This window comes from Polypterus senegalus, chromosome 4 (genome assembly GCF_016835505.1).
Source record: "Polypterus senegalus isolate Bchr_013 chromosome 4, ASM1683550v1, whole genome shotgun sequence".
NCBI lineage: Eukaryota > Metazoa > Chordata > Cladistia > Polypteriformes > Polypteridae > Polypterus > Polypterus senegalus.
The window spans coordinates 145,430,533-145,456,805 of NC_053157.1; the positions used below are offsets into that span (position 1 = coordinate 145,430,533).

Here is a 26,273-nt window from a genome sequence, read left to right on the forward strand (position 1 = left end):
TTTATGAACCACAAGAAAATTATCACAAACTCCATGCTTCTTTCCAGATTCATGGTGGCTGATGATGACATTGGAGCATATTACCAAAGGAGGAGCCCGTAAGTGGACTCGTACATGTAAACAAGGGTTTTTAAGAAACTGGTTTAAGCCTTAACTGGGTTACATTAACCCTTGATTATCACGGTTAATCCGTTCCAGACTCTACCGTGATAAATGAATTTCTGCGAAGTAGGATTCTTTATTTATAAATCTAATATTTTCGCAGTTAGAGCATAAAAAGCCTGTTTATGACCTTCTAAATACTTTTTTTAACATTATAAGAGCCCTCTAGACACGAAATAACACCCTTAAGTCAAAAGTTTAAACTGCTCCATGACAAGACAGAGATGACAGTCCTTTCTCACAATTAAAATAATGCAAACATATCTTCGTCTTCAAAGAATGTGTGTCAGGAGCAGAGAATGTCAGAGAGAGAGCGAGAGACAGAGAGAGAGAAAAGCAAACAATCAAAAATCATTAAAGTATACAAAGCACCGTGATAAAGCGGCCACAAAGAAGGGAGCAATGTGAAGGTAGTCTTTGAACATTTTTTAGAGGAGCCTCTGTATCCTCTAGGCAAACAGCCCCTCTGCTCACACCCGCTTCGTCAGGAGCAGAGAATGTCAGAGAGAGTGAGAGAGACAGAGAAAAACAAACAATCAAAAATCAATGCTGTTAGAGCTTTGAAGTGTGCAAAGCCCCGCGATAAAGCGGCAGCAATGAAGGGATCAATGTGAAGGTAGCCTTTCAGCATTTTTTAGAGTAGCGTCCGTATCTTCTAAGCAAACAGCCTCTGTGCAAACAGCCCCTCTGCTCACACCCCCTCCGTCAGGCGCAGAGAATGTCAGAGAGAGTGAGAGAGACAAAAATCAATAGGTGCTGTTAGAGCTTTTAAGTATGCGAAGCACCGCGCGGGAAGCATATCGTATATCAATGAGGAGTTTTATTTAATATGTAATACGTCCTCTGATTGGGTAGCTTCTCAGCCATCCGCCAATAGCGTCCCTTGTATGAAATCAACTGGGCAAACCAACTGAGGAAGCATGTACCATAAATTAAAAGACCCATTGTCCACAGAAATCCACGAACCAGCAAAAAATATGCGATATATATTTACATATGCTTACATTTAAAATCCGTGATGGAGTGAAGCCACGAAAGTCGAAGCGCGATATAGCGAGGGATCACTGTACTCACTTTTTCACGGTTTTGTGTGTGTATGTAAATTCACAGAGTGATAGGTAATTTATGTTTTACTTTTTTTTAAGAATCAGCCCATTGCATCTTGTTTTTCTTTTTTCATTCTATAGGTTACTCATTATTTTTTCTTGAGAAGCTTGATTAATAGTTAGTCAGAGTGATCTTTGTGTCTTGTCATTTGGTGATGTCTATGGACAAAATGCTTCATTTTTTTGGTTACTAATATGTAGGGATGGACTTAAAGTATCAGTAAGTCAATGATTCAGCAAAGGCATCCACTTTGAAATCTAAACACAAAATCAACTGTTTGTAGTTTCTTTTAAAATGTGTTTCCTTGCCAGTCATCACAAGGCAGTTGGTGAGTTTTGAAAGGTGACTTCTACACACCATGCAAAACATTTGAGAGGAAAATACTGTTTGATCAAACACACCTAAATTTTGTTTCTTATTCATAAAAATAGTGCATTACACTGGACAGGTGACTCAAAGGCACTACTTCCCACCTTTCTTAACTAAATTTACTGTGCTGTACTTTCATTCTACTATACACTATGCCTTGCTGTTATTGTAATTTGGCTGACCAACAGTCACCCAGGAGAATCACCAAGGTCATCAGATGTGCCTCCCCCCAAGATAGTGTTTCGTTGCATTTAAGGCCCACGACACTAAGAAGGTTTCAACAGTTAACCTTGCTGTCTCACCCCTCTCCCATTCCGATGACTGAGGCTCAGCCACATCTAAACACTTTGCTATTTGCTATTTCTAATCCTACCATAAATACCTACAGTAATAAATAATTACTAAAATACCACTGTGAATAAAAAATTGTTAACCTTTTAAAATACCTATCCAACCCTGTACAACACTATTCGGGCAAACTCAGGGGTAAATTCCGATCAGAGTCGCACAAATTAGTCTCATACTACGAGCCTATCTCAACAACCTCTGAGGAACTTGGATTGGAGTAGTTTTAGATAGGCTCTTTCTTGCCTAAATCACCAATTTAAAACCACTCAGTCATACCTACCCCTTCTATACTTCCATAATACATCATTAAAATCTTAAAAGTCATGAAATCCTAAAGCTTAAATTTACACACACTGTCCATATCTTCATTTAAAACCTCGCTAACACACAAACTTAAAATTACCTTTAAAAGCACTAAAACAAATATACTATAAGGCACACCAATTTAAAAGAACTGTTAAAAATACAAATAAAAACATACCTCTGTACAAAAGATTTAGCCATCTTTTCCCCACTCTATATCACCATAAACATATCCACCGACTTGCTTTCCTGCCGTGCTAACCAACTTTTTAACTCTTGCCTGATTTGTTCATTGAAAAGCCAAACTCTCTTAATAGCGATGTTTCTGATTTGATTACAGATCTGCGGCAGCGTATCTTAATTTCCCGCACGTGCACAGTCCAGCCTCTCTGGGTGACGTTAGCTGCAAAATCAGTATATTCCGCTTTCTTCCTCTCATCCTGTTCTTCAACACAGCCCTTCCCACAACACCATTAATTCAATGAAGTATGCTACACATTTCTTTTCTGACGATAACACCATGTCTGGTTACAAGCTACTTGTAGTTATTCCCTTTGGTACAAGGTATTAAGGTCTACATTCAGCTCCCAATCATTTGTTACACTTAATCGAATCCCTCTTTGTTTAATTATTCTTTTTGGGCTATTGCTCTCCCTCTCCTTGACAAATACTTGCTTAATGTATTTTACCTCCTTTGCTGAATTTACTCTCTTTCTTTTTTTGCCACGCCTCAGCAACACATGCTAACATTTTATTGTGCCTCCTTGTGTATCTGCCTTGGCTCAAAATAACCTTACAGCCAGATAGAATTTGCTGCAATGATGCAGTCCCGGCACACAATGCACACTTCGGGTCAGTGTTTTACTGTAGTTTTCTGCTCACCTCTAGGCCATTGTTGTGTTTTACAGTATATGGCTACTCTACCATATACTCTTTAAAACATGCTGCTTTTCTAGTTGCGTCAATTATTGTGTTTTTGTTTGTTTTTTAAAATATGTTCTGTGCCTGTTACGTAGCTTGAGGTAATGCATGTATGTGAACATGGAACATTATCCTGCTGAAAGAACCAACTTGCAAACGTAAGACTGTGTCCATAAAAGTTTGCATAAAGGCGGCAACATTGCTTAGGTATGCTGTGGCATTCAAATGATGCATTAGTCCTCGCTCATTTTCGCAGGTTTCTGCACACAGAAATGGCAGTGACAATTTTACTCAATGCAACAACTATGACCTGTCTTTTTATGTTTTTTTTTTTCCTTGCCATTATTAGCTAGTGAATTCTGGGATGTAAATTTTCAAATAGCGCAGCAGCCAGCATGTTGTTGGTGTTGGTCAATTCCTTCTGACAAATTTAATTGCAGAATTACTTGGAACAAACAAAGGTTTCAGATATAAACCAAAAATCTGATTTTACTTACTTTTAGCTACAGTATTAATGCAGCCTTAGTCTTTTGACTGCTAAAAGAAAGAAACCTATGCAAAACCTCCATAAAGAATACTGAATGTGGAATTAAAAAATATTGTGATCACAGTGCATCACAGCAATATAAATATGTTGTCATACACTGTTTTGGCTTGGTTTGCAAATAAATCATTTTAGAAATTTAAAATACTGGTGTTTATGTTGGGTTTATTGTACTAGGTTACATAAAGAAAAATACATTTAATGTAAATAGTAGATGCAGTTTTTCATCAGACAAACTTTCCATATAATTATATAGTTATATATCCTACAGATATCAAGTCATCATTTTTGTTAAAATGTTTTACACTTAACTGCTTTAGTTATATCACAAAATGTAAACAAAAAAGTAAATAATTTTGAATTTATCAGAAAAATAAATTGATTGCGCATGACATCTGTAATGTAAAGTACTTTACAATTTTAACATTTTATGGTAAACATGTGTATTACAGTTTGAAAGATGGTCATTTTTTGTTCTCTTTCCCTAGGTTCTGGTGTCAGTACTGCTTCTCTGTTTTTTGGTTCTGATTTTTTTAATTGGGTGTTTGCAGTTTTAGTGGTAGGGGATTTTTGGTTAGTTTTTCCAGTTTTTTTTTTCCAGTCCTCAAGCAAATACGGATTCCATCTGCGTTTATCTTATTAAAAAAGAGTGGTAATTTGAATTTTATAAGCACGTGCAGGACTGAGGTTTTTACAGTACAAGCTGGAACATTTTATGTGCAGTGGTTTATTTCAAGATTCCTGTCACTCTGAAAAGAACACATTTAGTTGTACTTAACAGACGATGCAGGAAATAGTTTGGAAAATATCTTGTTAGACAAAGTGTTATATTATTTACATGTTAATTCAGGTTTTCTTTTTGCTTTCTTCTCTTCAGGTCTGTTTAGATACATTTTAAAGTTCAACTAATGCCTAATCTAATAATAAGCCATTGCATTTTTGTCTTATGTACTATATGTTTAGGGAATCCTGTATACTGCACTGTTTGAGGTAAAGTGCAAAAGAACCAGACTAATGAGTGAGGCAATGAGAGTATCTTTTTCTTTTCTTTTTCTTTGGCAGTGGCTTTTGACTTACTAGCTTTAGGTTTTAGATTTTGCATATACAATAGATCTAACTCTATAGCAAGTTGTGCATATGCAGTGATGATGATGTATGTGCACAATAGTGCTTGGATTATAGAAGATGTTTAGTTATGCCCATACTGGCCAATTGGGAACACCACTTGTTGGCTGTTTTCTTTTTTTAGCACTTACAGAGTTCCCCTCTTTCACCACTTCTCATTTGTGGAGCCCCATGCTTCTGGGTCCTTAGCACAACCTAGAACTCTGGGCTCCTAGTAATTTGTAAAAAGAACGAAATCCAGGAATCCGCATCCCAGAGACCTTTCAACCTTTCTCCAGAAAGCACAGCACAATTATATGAAATATGAAGTTCCCAACCATCCCTCCCATCACCCCACCCTAGTTATGCATTGTTTTAAAGGGCATTGTGTACCCAGTGTGGACCATCAGGACACCTACAGCCGCTCTAACCCGACACATGTTTGCCACACAACACACGATTTATTTACAATTGGGGAGCCTTTCTTTCTCCCTATGGCAGATTCCCATAACACCACAATACATCCATCCATCCATTTTCCAACCCATTGAATCCGAACACAGGGTCACGGGGGTCTGCTGGAGCCAATCCCAGCCAACATAGGGCACAAGGCAGGAACCAATCCGGGGCAAGGTGCCAACCCACCACAGGACACACACAAACACACCCACACACCAAGCACACACTAGGGCCAATTTAGAATCGCCAATCCACCTACCCTGCATGTCTTTGGACTGTGGGAGGAAACCGGAGCGCCCGGAGGAAACCCACGCAGACACGGGGAGAACATACAAACTCCACGCAGGGAGGACCCGGGAAGCGAACCCAGGTCTACACCACAACACAATAAAGCACAATTCCTTCTATCTGTCTCTCAGTTCGTCATTCCGTCTCCACTAACTCTCAGGCAAGCTTCGTCCACCTCCTACTGACTCTGGCTCTCAGATTGGAGTGAGGCGGCTCCTTTTGTTCAGGTCCTTGGAGTGTTCCAGGTTGCTCATCAGTATTACCTAGAATCACTCCCAGGTGTGGTGGAAGTCCTCTGTAGTGCTCTGTAGCCCCCCTAGCAGCCCCCAAGGAACCCAACTGGGCTGCACCACACTGCAACTCCCATCGTGCCCTGCAGGAATCCATGGTGTCACAGGCATCCAGGAGGACTGCCCTCTAGCATCCTAGGGGTCCCCGGTCCTTCCATTCTGTTGGTGTCCTGGCCAGGTAATAGCCATGGCCGTCCGTCACACCAGATTAATGTTCTGTAATAAATGAGCAAAGCTCATTACTTCATTAATACAAGCAGCCTATAAGTTGTCTCTTGTGCAGTATCTGAGTTAAAGATTATATGATGTCAAGCCATGTGTGCAGTACAAAGAGTGATAATACAGGAACTGTGCTTCATTAATATCTCTGCCTGGGGATAACTACACATGCTGAAACCATTTTGAGCATTTTTGAGAACAGCAATGCTTACAACCATATAAACTACACATTTATGGTTTCCTGAGAGATTTTTAAGGCCCCACTCAACTCAAAAGGAAATTATATTTGTGTTAATTTATTCTTTCCTTGTTTTAATTTTCAAAATATTTTTAGCCTAGAATCTGAAAGTATACCGGGTGTTCTTGTCTCTTTGTGAAAGGTAGTGCTTGTCTATTTTTACATACTTTACCACAGTCTCTTAATAAAGGGACTGAACGTTTTGGTTGTCATTAAAGAAACTGTAAAAAGAGCTGTGAAAGTCTGGTTTTTGCTTAAGTTATTCAACTATGATTGGTTATAATGAGTAATATTGGAGCTCTAGATGCACACTAAACAGCCATTCTTTTATTCCTGTCTAATTAATCAAGCATTTATCTAATCTTACCTTGGTAATTTGAGGTCAATATCAAAAACTGTTTTGTTATATTTGGCTTATTTTCTTATATAATACGCTACCGTGGCTGTTCGTTTGTCTGTCCAGGATTTTAAATCACCTGTAGCTTGCAAACCGTTTCACCTATTGACTTTGAAATTTGGTACACATATACTACGTGACATCTACCATCCACTTTCAGGGTGATGATTTTCATTACTCTTTTTATTTTTATTTTATTTTATTGTAGAATCAAGTCTTGGCAACTTGCAACAGCACGGCCGTCAGGCGTATGCGTATGGGTGCTGTTCTCATTCCCTACCACCTTCGCGGTCACTTCCCCTACCTCTTCATATCTTAAATCATTCTTGAGGCAGATTGAAGACTGCCAGCTTAAGTGAAAAATGAAAGAAAACGTACTAAGTAATTGCAACACAAAAACTACCTTAATCAGTTTTAACGCGAAAAGATACAGACGAAAGAAGAGAAGCAGTGGGCCGCTAGGGTGGAGAAAAGAAGAGCTGCTCAGGAAACAGCAAGCGCATCAACCTCTGAGCAAACGAATGCTAAATGTACAGCGAAAGAGTATGAAAACTATGAATGCTCAAGTGTATTTACTGCACGTTATCGTGCAGTACGCCGTTACTGGTAGTTAAATAAAAGTTCATTTTATCTAGGAAGTTGTTAGTATATTTACTTAGTGACATTTTATTTGAAAAGGCAGTGCTGATGTTTTTGTATCATCAGCATATCTGCTCAGCGATATCTCAGTGAGGAGGTCGCATTCAGATGTAGCTAGCACTGTTAAACATTTTACGTACTGACTCTGACTTAGGTGCAAACAGCTCCTTGTCATCCTTCTTCAGGGATGTGAAGCAATATTTATCCAAACAGTATGTAGCCATGGAGGATACCATATGGATCAGTTTAGTTGGGACATTATGAGGTTAAAAGAGCTGATGAAAATTATCAAAGAGTGTGGCTTTTTGGAATTTATAGGTTACACCCATGACAATTAAGTTGCAGTTGAACAAGGTCAGTTTGCTAACTTTTTAATTGACCAACTCCAAGGATAGGAGCAAAAGGAATAACACTCATGGGTTATTGTGAACTGAGTGGAACTCACCAAGTTCATTTTTGAATTGATCTACTCTCACACCCTAAGCTTAATTTGCACAGACCCTATCCACGTAAGCACTGATTATAAGTGATGCCTGCACAGACTATCACTACTCTGTACTTTACACAGAGAATCGCTAGCATTCTTTTCCTTGGATATAACCTAATGACTACTTTGGTCCTTGGGAATAACCTAGGTATAGGAAGGCTGTTACACCTTAGTTAATCTATACTGTATGAAAGCAAACTGTCAAATAATCAATTAATCAACATTGATTTTATCTGTATACTTACTAATGTTTCTCTGAATTGGAATTATTTTGTATTTAACAAAGAGTTTTTTCACCAGAGTAAAGATGTACCAATTAGCATGGCTTTCAGTCCCATCATCGCAAATTTGTACTTATTCAGTTCTGAAAAACAATTTATTGCAGTGGTGATGTTTTTTCAAAACATTATCATTGTATGGTTGTGATATATTCATAATGTTTTCCTAATCTGGAATGAAGATTCTGATTAGCATTGTAGTGTGCCTCAGATAGCTGCGTGTTGAATGGGGGCTGTGGTGCGACCGGACACTGCCCGCAGCATACTGTAGTGGAGGTGACTGTGATGTAGGCTGGTGATGAACCGCCCCTCAATGCCCCCATTCATTATCAATAGCAAGCCTGCTTGTACTGTTATGCACATAGCAGGAAGTTGTCTCTTGTCAGTACAGGGTGGTCCAGATCTAATTTTGCAGATCCAGATCGTCTGGATGACTTTGATTTATGCGAGGACGATTCCAGTTTGGCGTGAAGACGATTCTTCGTGTGGTCAGTTTGCACACTTCTCAATGGTCCGGGATTTTTCGGGTGATTTTCTATGTAATAAACTGAGTAAGTTATAGCGTAATGAAAATTGCATGATTAGATCTGGATCACCCTATACATCAGATGTGTTGACGACTGGTGTCTAATCTGTTTTGGTAGTGTGTACAGTGCTGTACAGAAGAGCTCATCTTAACCTTTTGTCTTCACCCTTCAAGAATGTCTCTGAAACACAAATCTGATGCAAGAAAAGAAGAGAAAAAACATCACCACTGAAAATAAAGTAGAAATAATAAAAAAGTCAGAAAGAGGTGAAACTCCATCATTCATTGGCAGAGCACTTGGTTACAGTCGGTCAACAATAACATTTATTAAAGTAATGTACCTGTTCCGACTTACATACAAATCCAACTTAAGTACAAACCTACAGTCCCTATCTCGTACGTAACCCAGGGACTGCCAGTGCTCTTTGTATGCTAACCAGATATGATGTGTTATTTTAAGGCCCTCCCTGACTTGTACTTAATTTGAACTCTTTTTCTGAACGTCCTTTTTTCACTTTCTCTTGTGGCCCCAATATAAAAGATACTCTTGTGAATCATACAATCCGCTCTTTTCCAAATTACTCTGTGTATTATACAGTACAGGCGGCAGGTGACGCAGTGAGTAGCGCTGCTGCCTCGCAGTTAGGAGACCCGGGTTCACTTCCCGGGTCCTCCCTGCGTGGAGTTTGCATGTTCTCCCCATGTCTGCGTGGGTTTCCTCCGGTTACTCTGGTTTCCTCCCACAGTCCAAAAACATGCAGGTTAGATGCATTGGCGATCCTAAATTGTCCCTAGTGTGTGCTTGGTGTGTGGGTGCACGCGAGCGTGTGTTTGTGTGTGTGCGCGCCCTGCGGTGGGCTGGCGCCCTGCTCGGGGTTTGTTTCCTGCCTTTTGCTCTGTGTTGGCTGGGATTGCTCCAGCAGACCCCCGTGACCCTGTTGGTAGGATTTAGCAGGTTGGATAATGGATGGATGAATAATACAGTACATAAATTACTTACAATCTTGCTGTTCTCCATTGAAAATGTCTCCCTCGGCCTGCTAACCCTTAGAGAAAGAAAATGCCAGTCTCCCCACACCAGGTGCCCTGTATTATTCAAAATATGCAAAAAATAACAGCAAAATAGTGTTTATTAAGAATAGAATAATAGTAGAATAGGAAAATATAATACAAATACAAATGGATAGTATAATCTGGATGTATAGTTCTAAATAAAAATGCACCCTTGCTTTAAAATCAGGAATACTTACTGAAGATTAGCAGCAAAGGAAACATCAGTGTCAAAAGAGGGTGTCATCCCGGGGAGTTGTAAATTAAGCTGATGGGCTGATACATGGAGAGTATCTTCAATATAGAGGTGAATGGAGTCCCTCCAGTGGAAACAGAGTCTGTCTCATTCTCAGACCCTCTGACATCTCTTCTATGTCTGTGTCCAGCAATGTGGGGTTCCATACCTTGTAAGGTTACAGTACATACAGATGATTGACTTGTCATACTGTTGATGGACAGGTCTGCCTGCAACCTTTGATCCTAAGTGCTTCATCTGTGCAATCTTTTACTGCCTCCAGTCCCCTTTTCTTTTAAGTTGTAAAATGTCTAGATGTTATAAACTTGACATTATACACGTGGATAAAAATGAGTTTCAGATAACATTCAACAGCATTACTCTAACATTAACTAATTATCATGGTCCTTCTGAAAATAAAACTTGTAACCAAGGAAGATTGCAGCTTGCTTTTTAATATAGTTTATGGTGTTTCAGAATTATGATATTATCCCTCAAGTTCATCACATAGTTTAGTTCAGAGAAAATGTGGAAAATGTAAGACTTTCCTTATGAAGATGGAGCCCCTCATATTCCTAAATCTCTGGGATTTCTTTCCTGTTATTGAGCGATGCCTTAGAGTGTACACACACAGTAATCCTACAAGCCATCTACCTCTGATTGTAAAATTTATCAACTGCGCAGATCAACAGGTGAACCAGAAATGTTATAACTTTTGTTTTTTACCAGCTTACTTCCCAACTACTGTGGCTATCTACAAAGCAAAGGTAGCAGTGATAAAAACAGCTTGTGAAGTGGGATTGCAGCCATTAAATGTGTACCCAGGTCACCTTAAGCTCAAACATGCTTCTAATTATGTCTTCTTTGAGAACTAGAATCTGGCTTCTGAAACTATCAATAATTTTCAAGTTTTGGGCATATTTGCACTGTAAGGCAATTTCTTTTTTCCCATACGCCACTGTGGTTTCTTTGTAACATTCCTGAACATGTTTTGCTGACAATTCATGCTTCCCACGCCTACGAGAACAGCTTTTAAGAAATGTGTTCATCTGGGAGACTACAGTGCTTTGACTTTTCATGGGTTGCAACAGGTGATCTCCAGTTTCTTCTGCCAGCATACCAGGCCACCCAAAACCATGTGCTGTGCGCGTTTACTGCCCGAACCAGTTAGCATCTTTCTCCCATTGGTTCTTTCTCCCTCTCATTAGCACTGATGACTGTTATTCCCAAATGCAGGTCAGGGAGGCCTGCAAGGGGACAGGGGTGTGTGCTTATCCTCTGTGGTGCACTTTATTTGATCTTTACTGGTTTCTGACATGGCTGACTTTACAGTAGGGAGAAGAGATCTTTGTTGTTGGGGGGTTGTGTAGTCTAAGCAACCCTCTTTTACGTTGTAGTAAGCTGCTTCACCTTTACAATGTGGTCCAGCATGGTTTATTAAGCTGTCTGTGCTGCACTAATATCAGCCATTGTTTTTTGTGTATTCCTTAGTAAAGTACTTCATTATGTTCTGCAGCTTAAATACAGCTTAAATAGTACGCATAGCATAAGAATAAAAGATACACTGCAAAAAAAGAAAGATACAGTACCCGTTGACTTTGTTTGCCTTTTTTGACAATGTAGTTGTGTGCATTGTTTGTGCACCACGTACACACTTGTCTCCCAGTGTTTTTTTTTCTTTTTTTAACCCCAGTTTTTTGTGTGCAGTATGTATCTCCTATTCATATTCCTGGAGGCAATTTGAAAGACTTGTACATATCCCAAAAAGATAACTATGTATTCATGCCACAAATTATAATATCCATTTTCTATGTTACTGGAAAAGGACTACTTGGCTGCCATCCTATTAGACTTTATATTAGATGTATATAAACGAAAGACCTGTGTGTGTATGGAGCAGTCCGCTCTGCTCATGCTCAACCACAGCCACTAGATAGCACATGCATGCACTATCAATTTTTTTTGCACTTGCATGCACCTCACTTCTCACTATGAAAGACCTGTCTACAGTAAACACCACTGCGCAACAATGATGTTGTGCTAATGGCACAGATGAAGAGACACTCTGTGGCTCAACACCATGCAAGTGAAATACCTTATTAACAGAGGAGGGCAAGGCTTGAAGTTTTCACATTGTGTATCTAGAGGTATTTTCTTGATTCATACACCAGCAATACGGCTAAGATATGGTATCGCCAATGTCTTCGTAAGAGTTAAGTGACACCTCTCCAAGTTCACAAATATAGTAAAACTGCTAGGGAGTCTGTGGGTTGGTTTTGTTTTTGTCCCAAAGACCACACACAACTAGTACAGACAGATATATAGTACTAGTACTAATAGATATGCAGTATAGTAACAACAGCAACAATAATAGGAAATAGAAAAGAAAACAAATTAAATTAGGTAAGAATAATAAATAAAATGTATCAATTTGGACTTACAAAAATATATATATAATTATAAAGGTAGAATCTTTATACTGTATATAGTATAATAGTTTGGTTATTGAGTAGCAGAGCCCATTCCAGTAGCAGTGGGTGCAAGGCATAAACCAGCTGTAGACTGGGTGGCAACCAACAGTTTATGCACACTCACACTCATAAAGGGCATTTTAACACTGCCAATCGACTTAATTTATATTTGAGATATGGAGAAAGATTAAAATATGCAGGCTGTATGACTTGGAGGCAAGCAATATACTGTATGCAGTGTGCTTTGTATTTGAATTCAGCTTAAAAGTAATAATTATTTAGACTTTTTCTACATTTTATTGTATTATATTATGTACTTTTGAATTAGTTTTATTGAGATTGTCTGCCATTGATCAACCCTAAAATTGTGTAATGTCAAAGTTAAAACACAATTTTTATGATTTTTTTTTTAAGCTAAATTATTCATGTTTGAGGGTTTCTACATAACATGATTTCTGCTTATTAAACCTTATTACCATATTAAAGGTGCTGTATAAGCTGTTATTTAAATTGACTCCACCTACAGTATGTGGAATTAAGATATAACTGGTAAAGAGTTAAACATCACTGCTATTCTGCCAAAGGTGTCTCTGCTAAATATTAATTCACTGGGGAAAATAACGTGAAATAAATTATTTTCTGTTTTTTGCACATTTCATATACTGTCATTTATAAGAATATGTAGAATATTGTTTTCAGTTTGACAATAGATGTTTTTTCTTGATTTAGTGGCAAAAAACTGTTAACTTAATGTTTTCATTCCATACTGTAACACATACAGTAGATATCAGAGGTGTGCATTTAATATAGACCTTTTAAATTCCATGTGAATAGAATGCTTTATTTGTCTTGTTAGCACAGATCATTTAGTAAAGTTTAGCTGTCTAGTGTACTGTATATATAGTATATTGTTATTTTGGTGAAAATTGAATGCTATGAGAATTACCAGTACTATATTTGTAAATGACTTTGATTTCAAAAACATGTCATGGTTATGGAAAGCGTCCATATTGTAATAGACAGCTCTGCTTCCAGACATACGGTATCCTGAGATTTCAAAATCTTGAACCACTGCCCATATACTAAAGCATTTTAGCTTGGAAAGAAAAAACCTAAAACATTTTTTTGGTTGGTTATTTCTATTCACATTATCCTTTATAAATTTTAGACATCTTTATGTATACAGTATCTGTATCTAATAGTCAATTAATAGATAGCTCGTTACTGACCTCCAAAAAAACATTCACTTGCTTCAGCAGCAACACAGGGCATATAGTCAATGTTACAAAATAGTAAACACGAAGTGCACACTATTACATTTGTCAATAACCCACTTAAAGTAAAAAAAAACATTAGTTTAATGTGGTTTTGCTATAGCTATATTTGAAATAATTATTTGTCCCTCCATATACATTTTTTACCAAATATGGGGTTTTATGTAAGCATCTACAAATAAAATATCCATTATGAGGGGGGCTGGCTGGGAGCCTTAACCAGCCAGGATGTCCTCAGCTGGGAATGACCAGGGGAGATAGTATACACAGGGCATTGTCTACCCCAGACCACTAATTGGCAACCCCCCTGGGTTGTGACAGCACCACGAATTTTCACAGGGCATCATGGGAACTGGAGTCTTTCAACTCATTCCAGTTGGGTTCCATGGGTGCTGCCAGGTGGGGGCTGCGGAGACTAGTGAGCCCTTCTTTGTCTGGCTCCCACCTCACCTGGAAATGCTTCTGTACCACAGCTTCAGGACACTGGAAGTGGTTCAGGTATAACATAAAGGGAGTGCAACTCCAGAGCCAGAGTTAGGTGGAGGAGGACAAAGCTTGCTGGAGGAGTGTAGGATTAGCAGAGGAAGAAAGAGAAAATGACTGAGAGAAGACAAGTGACAGTGTTGCGGAGTATTGAATATCATGTGCTGCTTTGTTACTTCATTTGTGGTGTGGGAAATACTTGTTAAGGAAGAGTTTACCACGAATAAAATACCTTTTGGTATTGGCAACTTGTGTCCAAGCCAGTCTGTGTTTGATCAGTTTTCAAAAGCAAATGTGGTACAAGGCTGAGCCAGTGTCTGTCTCAGTATCATAAGAAGCAAGACGGGAACTAGACATTGAATTAACACCAGTCCGTTTATAACTACACTTTCACATTGTCAACAAAATAATCAATTTAAATTCATTTTTGGTGGAATGGTTCACTATTAACATAATTTTGTATATTGATGCTTATTGATTCATGAATCTGAATAGAAAGAAGTTCACCTCAGAGTGCTGTGCTATGCTGTACCATATACAGTGTTTCCCAACAGGAGGCATTCCAGCTGCCCAAACACCTGTCACAACACAGACCCTGGACATAAGTGGCCAATAAACAAGAGAATTATTTTTACTCAGTGGGAAAGTCTTCCAGCAAGTGTTTCCCCCAACCACTGTACAGTTAAGCACAGCACACACACCAATGCCCTTGTCTCTGTCATCCTAAAACGGGTAGACCGTGCAGACCTCAAACAGAAAAGCCGTGGATTGCTGTGAGATTTTGCAAAACAGCAGCACTGCCCACTGTGTCAGCATAATACCATATTCATTTATGGATTTATGGCTTGTATAATGTACAGTATAGTTTGACTTTGGTTTAATCCAAGACCAGAGGTTTTTAAACTTTTAAAGCTGAATACTCAAATAAGAAAATCAGTAAAATATTGTACATACCTATAGCCAAATAACAATGCCCATTTATCAAAAAATGGTTTTGTTTCCCTTCTAGCTTATGAGGTGAGACACAAAAATAACCGGATTGTTAAAAATAAAATATTTATTGATGAATTACAGCATTCTAAACATTGTCACCTATAGTATACTCCCACTCCCGATCTCTACACCAATTCATACGTATCTTCCATTGATTGAAACAGTGCTGGAAGTCTTCTTGCTTGAGGCTCTTCAACAGGCTTGCTGTTTTTGTCTTCACTTCATCCATTGAAGAAAAATGTGTTTCCTTCAGGTCACTTTTGATTTTTGGGAACAAGTAAATATCACAGGGAGCTAAATCAGGCGAATAGGGGTGATGATCAAGGACTGGAATGTTTTTGTCAGTCAAAAACGGCTTTATGGAAAAAGAGAAAATTTGTGAGAAATTTGGTTTTGATTCGCTGTTTGATTTTTTTCACCCGACATTATCGTGGCAGCTCGTGTCGTGATTGTTGTGCAAATACTGACTGGGCTATTCACAGGATATACCTAGCCAGTTGGCAGTTTATGAAGGTGTGTAAGAGGAAATATAGTTCTATGATTCACGTCCAGCCGACCTCCAGACGGTTTTCCAGGAAAGCCCCAAGCCCAGTCCGGTTATTTTTGTGTCTCACCTCGTATTTCTTACATGATTGTTACTAAAAGAGAAAATAATATATAATGTTAATAAGTACTAATTACCAATCAACACCGGGAAAATACTCCTAAGGTATATCACTGCCAGTGTAAATTCTCAATGTAAGCTTTCAGAAAGATGAGGGAAATATCACTTGCAACAGAATTCCGATGGACAAACATGTGGCGACCTATCATGAAGATGTGTACAACCCAATTTGGAACATGACCCATAGATAAGGAAACACTGCTGTAGACTCAGGAGTTAAATACGCTGTGTTATTTTTTAACAGTTACCTCATACAGTATGTGGAAAACGTGTGGCTTACTTGAATGATATCAAGCTTATTTTTAATGACTATCACTATTAACTTGTAGTCTTCAGAAATAAGCGCATTGAAATGTTCATTTGAAACCATCTATTATATTTAATCATGAACAGAAAATGTCAAGTGATGTTCCAGACCAATATGATAACTCAGTTTATTATTTTTTTCCAGAGTTTCTGACATGCAGTTACCTTTTGCAAGCCATTTGGACATTGTTTGAGTATTGTAAATCCATATTGTGAATAAGAATTAGACTACAGACATACAAATATATATTTTTCTCCAGTATGTAGCTAATAATATGTGTTTGCAAAACCTTGTTTCATTTTTCACCGTGATGTTAAAATATTTTGGAGTTCAAGATTCTGCAGTGGATTATGATGATCCCTTACTGGTCTTGAATCCAGGTGTAATTCCTGCCTTGTTTGTTTTCATGTTCTGTGTGTGTTTTTGTGGGCTTCCTACAAGGAGTTCATTTCATTTAACATTAAAAAATATGTGTGGCAGTTTAGCTAATTTTTTGAACTGGCCCACAATGAATGAATGAATATTTTTGTGTTCAACCTGTAATTGCTGGATTTCTGCGTTTTTGGACTAGGTTGCCTTCAACCCCTCATTCTGTGCATGCCTAGTAGCAAGTCTTGCTGTAAAGATAATGTATAATAATTGTTGACCTAATGAACTTTGGCTTTTTTTTTCTTCCTGTAAAGCATATAGGAAGGATAACAGTGACTTGGAATTAGCTATTAAGACGCAATAACTTTGTCTTGTTAAGACCCTAAAATTTTAACTCAATTTACGTTGCACATGAGTAAAAAATTACAAATATGAAAAGTTCATTTTCTGCCATCCCTTAATGCCATATACAGTAAAGTTTGGTGATTCTGCTCCATTGCATCTGCTGAATAATCTGAACATCAGCAGATGTTAAGGGCCTTTGTGGGTTCAACATTGATTTTAGGTCTTTTAGACAAAAATATGTCCTATGGCTCTATTCCAGAAAATGCTATTTTTATTTTTACACCTCCTCCAAGCAGTTAGGCTTCTGTAAACAAACATACCATCAATGTATCTCTCTTGCTACTAATTTAGCAAACCGAACAGAAGATTCTTTTTTTCCATCCCACTTCCCAATGTTTGCTTTGCCTGAATGCAACTTCCCAGTAATTTGAGTGCTCTTCATGAGCAGATGTGTCCACACATATGGTTTACACTATTAACTTTAGAGTCACAATTAGAGACCACTAAAAAGGAAATCTAAAGCAGCTTACAATTCCTTCTTCATTGTTCAAACCTTTTTTTTATTGTATTTATTTTTATGTTGCAGTTTACACTTTTGTGGTAATGGAGGGAAAGAAATTGTGTTGATAATCAAAAGCAACAAATTAATCCTTAAGCCCATCTTTTTATTTTGCCTTGGGAAGTGCCAGCTGCACCAACATGAATTAAAGTAACTAAACATTATGCTATGTCAGCTACCTTCTATGAAGCCTAGATATTAGTGCCCAACTTATCTTTTTCGTGTCCCATTGGGGTCAGTGTGCTTAACTAAATTGTTAGGATCATTATTTGATGAAAGAAAAATGGTTTATCCTTATTTATAGTAGGCCAGCATTGTATTGAAATGCTTAACATTGGTGCATCATAGTTCTTGACACCTAGCATTTAATCTCAGCCTGGCCACAGTCTGAGTTGTTGTTTTTTCCAAAATCCTGCTAATGTGTACTTCTTTTTGTTTAAGTACTCTAAATTGGCTTTTTTGTGTGGTGTACCATGCAGTGTTGCCCCCAGCTTGTGTTCAAGCTTGCCTAGATAGGCTTTGGATCCCTAACACTGTACAGTAATGAAAAAGTTCTGATAATGGATTGAACTAAGCAAAGTAGGTGCTTATGTTTGGTTTCATAGCTCTAGAATTAAATTGTTATAGGAAAAAATGGGTCAAAATCTTTTTCCAGAGCTTAGTGAGTCTTGCTTCTATTTCTGGAGTCCCTAATAGCCATATTTATTTGCTATTGACCCTGGTGTTACCTAAAGAAAGTGCCTTTTGGCCATTTAGATGCACCCCAAGTGCCTGTGTGCAACATTATATACATGATGAGTTTTAAGGTGCTTTCTGCTACACCATGTGTACTTTTTCTAGGCACCTTCCATCTGCACACGTGATATTCAGAGGAGTTGTTCATTCAGCAGTTTGTGCTCCTTTTCTCGTCAGTGCCTTCCAAGGAGCACGTCACCCTAAAGTGCTTTATAATTACTATATTGCAAGAGAATAAATTCTAAAAATATTTTTCTGCTGTTTTAGGTGTGAAACAAAAATCCTGATGCTTAAACTATCAGTGTAGTATGGCTGTGAGTCAGAAGATATGGTTTGGCTTTTATATGATATTTTGCTTCTTTGAACAATAGTTGTGAGTGAAGTTGACATTTTTTTTCCACAAAAGTCAGAAAAATTTTGAAAGTGTCTGCAGGACCTCTTTACTGAAATATTCTTTTAATATAGTTTGGCATGGTTTATTGCAAAAGTAACTACATTTGTATATTGCTTTGTTTGGAGCTAATTCAGTGGGACAGGTTTAGGGGAGATATCAGGCAAACTATGGAGGCATCTTCTTATTTGTTTAGTAAGATTTAATATTTTACAGTTAAATATTTTTCTAAATGGATACAAATTCAGATCCACCTATAAATTAAGGGGTCAAAAACACAACTGCTTTTTTTTTTTTTTTTTTTACAAATGAACACTGCCAAGTTATGTAACTTGTTCTAGGTTTATTGGGGCTTCAAATAGCAAAGCTGAGTTTTACAAAAGAGTATAATACGCAAGGCCTCCAGACCATACTGGAAGCAAAAATGTATATGAATTACCATTTAGGAGAAACAGTTTTATTTGATGTAATATTATTAGACAGTTGCAGTTGCAAATTTCAGATAATTTGAAATTATTATTTTGTCTTATTTTCTTTGCCAAAGTGAGTGATACACAAAAATTGAGCATCATGTAAAACTGAAAAAAGGAACAAAAGTGTTTAATATCAGTCATGAATGCCTCAAAGAAGACACTGTTTCTGCTTGCTACAAAAAAAAAAAAAATTATGTAGACCTACATGTGCCATGTATTTTCATTCAATGGGACATCTTCACTATGGCACCTCCACCTGCCCCACACCACAAGAGCAAGTCTAAAATTCACAGTTGGCTTCAAAATAGCTCTATTCTTCACTACGAATCCAGTACTCAAGTCCTCCCCATACTGATCATAGCTTTAGAAGTGGTGTTGTGGTCCATGTATTTAAGTTTTGGTTTCTTAGTTAGGCTGGTGCCTTATTATAGTACTTGATATGACTTCTAGTCAGAGAGCATGTTAAATTGAATGAGCACAGTTCCTGATTCTAATTGTCTCTAAGAATATCAAATTACATGCTCAGGAATCACATTGCATGACTGGTTCCATAATTCCCTCATGACTTTTTGCTACAGTTCCAAATCTTGAATTGTGCCGTGAAAGTTCTGTGAGGTAATTTTAGCAGCTAGTCCATATTAAGCACTGAAGAATAAGAAGAGAATCACTGCAAAAAAGTAAACTCAAAACCTCATATCTGTGCTGGTTCCAAAGTTTGATAAGCTTCTGCTCCAGGTCTTCACTGTTTATATGCACTGTATTGTGTGCATTGTAATTCTGGTTGAGCACTCCCTGGCTGTTAACTTCAACAGACACAAGAGCTCATTTTGACTCACTACGAGAAAATCACACCAGTTTGATTTTGTTGTGGTGTGTTTAAGGAAGCTCTAGGAGATGTTTAGAGCCCTGTGACTGAGCTTCTTGAGTGTCACCTAATAAAACTGATAGTAACAGGTGCACACTTTGTCTGTCTGCAACTCTGGAGAATTTTCTTTGATTATGTAAATAAAGGCTATGATTGAAAACTTTATGGAAAAGTCATGTACAGTAATCCCTCCTCGATCGCGGGGGTTGCGTTCCAGACCACCCCCCCCCGCGATAGGTGAAAATCCGCGAAGTAGAAACCATGCTTGTATGATTATTTTTATATATTTTAAGCCCTTATAAACTCTCCCACACTGTTTATAAATATTCCCTGCACAGTTATACCGCATAATCCCTTTGTATTCTCTTAGATATTAGGTAAGATTCATTGAAATTATGTATGTAAACACACTGTTTATATACAGTAAAACCTAAATATTATTTTAAAGATACTGAGTGTCTCCGATATCACATGTTACAGCCATTACAATAGACAGGCCACCAGCAATAAATACGCACAATGCAAGAAAAATTGTATACAGTAAGTGTGTGTACAGTGACACTAAACGTACGTACATGTACTTAGTACTGTAAGTAGAAAATTAATTATGGCTGCTCACCAACAATGACACGATGACTTGTCCAATAACAATGAGTTTAGTTTTACTGCACAACAAAGGAGAGCGTTACAGCTCTTCTAAAGGAGCCTCTTCAGGCAACTGTATATCACCGCCGTTGTTCTTTTTCCGGCAGACTTCAATCCAAATCCCTAAAGCAGATTCCATCTACAACTCATTTTGCACCCTGGTTAAAAGGACACTGCAGCTGTAGATCTTATATTCCTTTCCTACTTTATAATTAAAAAGAATCATAGCCTCATTGAAGCAGTAGCAGGAGCAGATCGTTTTGAAGCCATAATGAAGGGTTTGACTATGCACAAAGATAAACACAAAAGAGCACAAAAGTTAACTCTTTACACAGCGAAACACGTTGATGCTGAATGAGCAAGACGAGACTTCCTGGTTAACATCGCATTCAGCACACAGGAACTTAACTGCGTGCTCTGATTGGTTAGCTTCTCAGCCATCCGCCAATAGCGTCCCTTGTATGAAATCAACTGGGCAAACCAACTGAGGAAGCATGTACAGGAAGTAAAAAGACCCATTGTCCACAGAACCCGCGAAGCAGCGAAAAATCCCCAACAGAGTCACGCTTTATATTTAGTTATGCTTACATATAAAATCCGTCGAAGCGCGATATAGCGAGGGATTACTGTAGTAAGAACAGTCAATGGCGGCTCATAGGTTACTTTGACTGTGATAAGATTCTTATTTTGTGTCTGAGGAGAAATATTTACACTAGTGGGTTGTTTCCTTTCCCTTTTTTCAAACATAGCTCACAAAACTACAAACTAGAGTGCAATCCTATGATGCCCTGGACCTAAGCCAAGATCCAAATCTCATCCCTTCCCAGACTAACAGTCTCACTCCAGTTGTGCCCTTCCTCCTTTGCTATTTCTAAAGAATCAATCGCCAAGCCTGGATCCCCTATATGACAATGCAGCTTTATAAACTTTTGCATGCATTTATTTGAATGTTATAAATATGCACACACAAAAAAACAGTAAAATGCATATGGCAAAAAAACAAAAAAAAACGAAAGCCTCAAATCTGTAAAACCTGGTGTGCGCACATTTCTACTCAATTTACTGTTTATAAATCATAGTCACTTTGTAAATATGGGTACAAGAAAGCTCTTTGAATACCACCCTGAAATATCCATATATGGAGTGTGCTAATCAGCCTCATATGTATATCACGATGCTGCAGAACTTCATTGGCCCTTTTCTGAATTGTCAAGACCCTGCCACCTGCTTTCAGGAGTATCTGCCTGAGCTCCACAACTAAGAGTACAAGATTATATGCAACATTATAGTGCCTCTCCTCTGTACTCTGGGGCTCTAGGAAACACACAAGGTGCCTATAACCTGGCACATGTAAAGTAGTCACAAGAATGCTGTTACAATAAAGATTCTGCCAGTTACCTTACCAACAAACCATTCTCCATATTCAGTACCATCTGCCAAAAAATACTTTGCCTCAAAATAAATGAATGACAGGTTGACCCAGGCTACTGAGACACAATGTTTACCAGCCACATCATGGCATCACAGATGATTTGTGTGTTAGTGAAATGTAACTACTTACAGTTAACAAAAGCAGCTTCGTTCTCGATAAATGCGCTCATTGCAATATGAGTGTAATCATTTGCTCCGATTACATTAGGGGAACCGGACACTGATGCCATTTTCCTTTTTTAAGTTGGCAAAAACATGTTATGCTTTAGGTACTGTATGTACAACCACATCATACAAAAACTGGGTGTAGTTCCTTCAGCACAGCAGGCATTATAGAGTGAAGCTTTGCTGAGATACTGTTGTCCTGTCAGGCAGTTCCCTAAGAAGTGACAACAGGTAGCCAATATAAAATGATGAAAAACCAAAAACATTCTTCACCTATTCCATCTACCACCATCTACTAGTATTTTTAATGCTTCTGGTCATACTTCTAAACTCTGGCTTTGATGGAAGTCTGTGTGTTGCCTATTTATTTGCATTTTTTTGTTTACCTCACCTACCATGTGACAGACCAGCCAAATCTCCTGGGGGTGATAACTCTCTTTCACCCTGGGCAAAATTACAATAAGTTTAATGGCTCCTTGTTTAATTATGGCCTCCTCATGAATTTCATTTGGTTACCACAGTTGTGCCTTTATAATCTTTATGCGCTTACTGAAAATAAATGCCTTCTTTAAAATTTCTTTAAAGGAGCGGATTACATTGAGTTACTTTTCTGTCAAGTACATACATTTTCCCAATAATGCATTTTAAAGGGATGTAATTTTACTTTGGCCCCATTGTATTCCTTTCTCCTTCCTGATTCTTCTTACCCTAGGGCAATGCTTAGCAGGGTCTTTACCCTAACAATAGCCTCTGGCATACACTAGCATAAAATGGGTATTGTCTTATGTCTGCTCTTGCAGAAAACAGAGACATGAAGGGATGTTTAATGTATGATTAGCAAAAACATACAGTATATTGCATGAGAAAAGTCCTCTGCAGCCCCACAGAAACAGGCTAATCTTGTAGACTCATTTATGTGTATATATTCGTGTTGTAATTGTATGACCCTTCTGGGCAACAGATGTACTAATAGCTTCTTGGAAAATTCAATGACTGCCTTCCTTATGTTCCTGATAGCAGCAACAGCAGAAGCAGATGGTGAATTGAAGATGATGGTATATGCGTAGGACCAGTCACAAAGGAGGCAGAGTGCTATGCTCTCTGGTTAGACATAACTTCAGCATTCTGATTATAATGTTACACATCACATTTCATGAAAGCTGCTCTTGTGAGAGACACACTTTTCTTACAGAAGTAATTTATCTCATTCATTTCCATTTCAGTTCATTTATACTTTTGAACTTGAATTCAAGTTGTATTGCTAAGGCTTATGGGCATGAATTAATGTTCCAGAATTTCAGTATTTATGAAAATCAGAGCAATGATGGTTGTGAAGAGAAGTTTATATGCTTTGTTAAACAAAAAATAATGTGATCGTTGTTGCCTGTGCCCAGACAACGTACAGTATGAGAAGACTGTACTGTAGTCACCAGTCTGATACCTTCCTCACAGCCTCCTAAATTATATTACTAGAATACCCCCATACTCTGCCCTGCTTCTGACTCAGATAAGGGTCATCTTGAGCATTGGTAGCTAAAACTCAATCCTAGCTGGATTTACAAATTGTGCAAATTGCATCAGAAAAATGCAGCTTGTAGACATCGATGTAGCTTACCTAGTCTGCAATCTTCCTGTTTTTTTAAACATATCTCTCCGTCTTTTTTCATTGGCATTAAACCCCTTGTGCTTGCTTAATTCCTTAAAATCATACTGTATGTGTTAACCTTAGCCATGCATTCTGCCTTTTCAGGCAGCATAAAAATGTTAATATTTAAAGGGTAGCTAATACATATTTTCCGACTTTCCAGCAATGGCCATTAAGTGGTGGTGCAACCTTCCCATAATGATTAGAATGACTCACTCTGTAAACTCACATTTTCAGACTGTACATACTGTAGCCTTTTGAAACTAAAAAAGTTACTGGTTACGTACATGTCTGGTGATTTGTTTAGTGTTTTTGATAAGAGGCATGCATAAAGATTTGTCAATTTATATTTTTATGTTATTTTCTTGTATTAATTTAAATCCTGAAAGATACAGTAGTACAGTGGTCCTTCTTCCACTACACTCATATTTTGCCCTACTGCCTCATAACTCTAGGAAGCTAGGTTTGTTTCCTGGCATGGTCACAGACTGTACACACTTTATACATTTTCAGTAGTAATTTCCATCTTAAGGACAATTGGTTCATTTTGTATTTCCAAACTGGCCAGTTGCGAGGGAGTATTTGTTCCTACCTTGCACACAATACTGCTGGGATAGGCTTCAACGTCTGGTGAACCTTTAATGGAAAGACTTTATTCAGAAAATTAACAAATAAATGGATAAATATGAAGTTCTTCTTTTCAAGTTTATTTTTTATTTTTGCTGTTGTTTCTTCTATGACCGGCACAATGGTGTTAGGTGGATTTGAAAGAAAAGCCACAAGCTACTTAAAAGTGCCACATATTTGACCCTAATATATTGCATCCAACTATGCTGCATGTCAGCACGACAATGAAAACAGCAGATGGATTTATTCATTTGGGTTATTATTATTTATTTTGAGACTATAAGGTATCACTTGTGTTGCTATAACCTTGCTGGCCAGCCATGGGAGTGAGTTTCATTTAATGAGAATTGGCTGTCCTGGCAAAAATCCTAAAGGACTCTGCCAAAATCTTAAAAGGAAATGTATCATTTTATTTTGAACAGTTAGTGTGCTGTTTGGCTTCTCTATTGGTGGTTGGCTAGGATGCACACATCCAAGTGTTTTTCTACATCTGCTGTTAAGATGGGAAATCACAAATGAAGAGCTTTGCTTATGGTCATGCTAGGGCTCGTTTTTACTGTAAATTTATTGTAAATTGGTTATGCAGTGATCAAGTTTAAACAGATGAGCATTTTTATGGTGAAGGTTATTTAGCTTGAAGGCTTTAACATTTCAATTTTCATTTTCATAATTTTCTCCAATGCTCTCAGACCCCCACTGAGATGCTTTGTGTGGAGTTTGTAAATTCTCCCTCTGGACCTGTTGGTATGCTTGGATTCTTTCACAACCCAATTATGTACAACATCATCAGGTTAGAACGTACTGCAATGGTGAATTTGTGCTCTCTTAGAGATGTTCTGTCCAAGTTATGTCTATTTGCATTCTGCTTCCATTACAACATGGATAGTAAGCAGTTAACACTTCTAAAGTATAGGACTTGTATGTGTGCATTTATTAATGAACATTTTACCTGTGTCATGAATACCTTTATGACCTTCTTTGCAAGGATGGACTTTGGAAAAGTTAGAGCAGCAGAGAGAAAGTGTTGTTATTTTTGAGGAGATAGTGGGGTTACTGTAAAACAAGCAGAGGCCTGAATCATGTTATTCTAGAGAATCAAGTGTTGTATGACATTTGAAACCAAACTGAATCATTTTATTCTTTGCTTTTCCCTATTTTTTTTTTACTTAACCAACTTATTGTTCTAAATCTTAGTCAGAGATCTTTTCCAGTTTATACGAACATTAAAGTTTGGATTAGTGCATGTTGAAATCTTTTATAGCTGTGGTGTGCTAACATTACCCTTTGTGCTGCAGTTGGGCCTCTTGGCTACCTATGTGTACTTTTAACATTAACAACATGCTGCATGCCCATTAAAAGTAATGGCAAAAATGATTACAAACAAAAACAACAACAGAAATAACTCAAATAATGAACTTAAATGACTCGGAATGTTCTCTAATGGTATAATGGCAATACAAAGTTTAAATAAAACTAATCAGGACATGCTTTACTGCATCCCGAAAATGTACCTTTTGCTCTTGTACAGTATATGTCAGTTGTTAGTTGGATTGGCTCTGGCTTCTTTACATCTAAAAATGTGAAAAACAACTTAAGAAAATAGCTAAAAATTATAGCCGCTATTACAGACGTATAAAAATTTGTTGGAGCCCTTGCAGCTCATTGAAAAAGTGCTGTGTGCCACCTGAAAGGTAAATAAATAAAAAGCAATTACCCAATGTATACCTGCATGCCTAGAAAGGCAAGTGTGAAAAGATAAAGTATTTCTTTTTCTACAAAGATATTCTTTAATGGCCTGGACACATTTGTTGGTATCTCTAGAAACGATCATAAATAATGGAATAGAGTAATATTTCAAACTAGCTGT

At 37.7% G+C, this 26,273-nt stretch overlaps 1 protein-coding gene across 1 annotated transcript in view; it reads left to right on the forward strand.

Annotated features, from left to right (window-relative positions):
- Positions 1-26,273, forward strand: part of afap1 (actin filament associated protein 1) — a 246,643-nt gene that overhangs the window by 46,089 nt on the left and 174,281 nt on the right. The window lies entirely within an intron of this gene.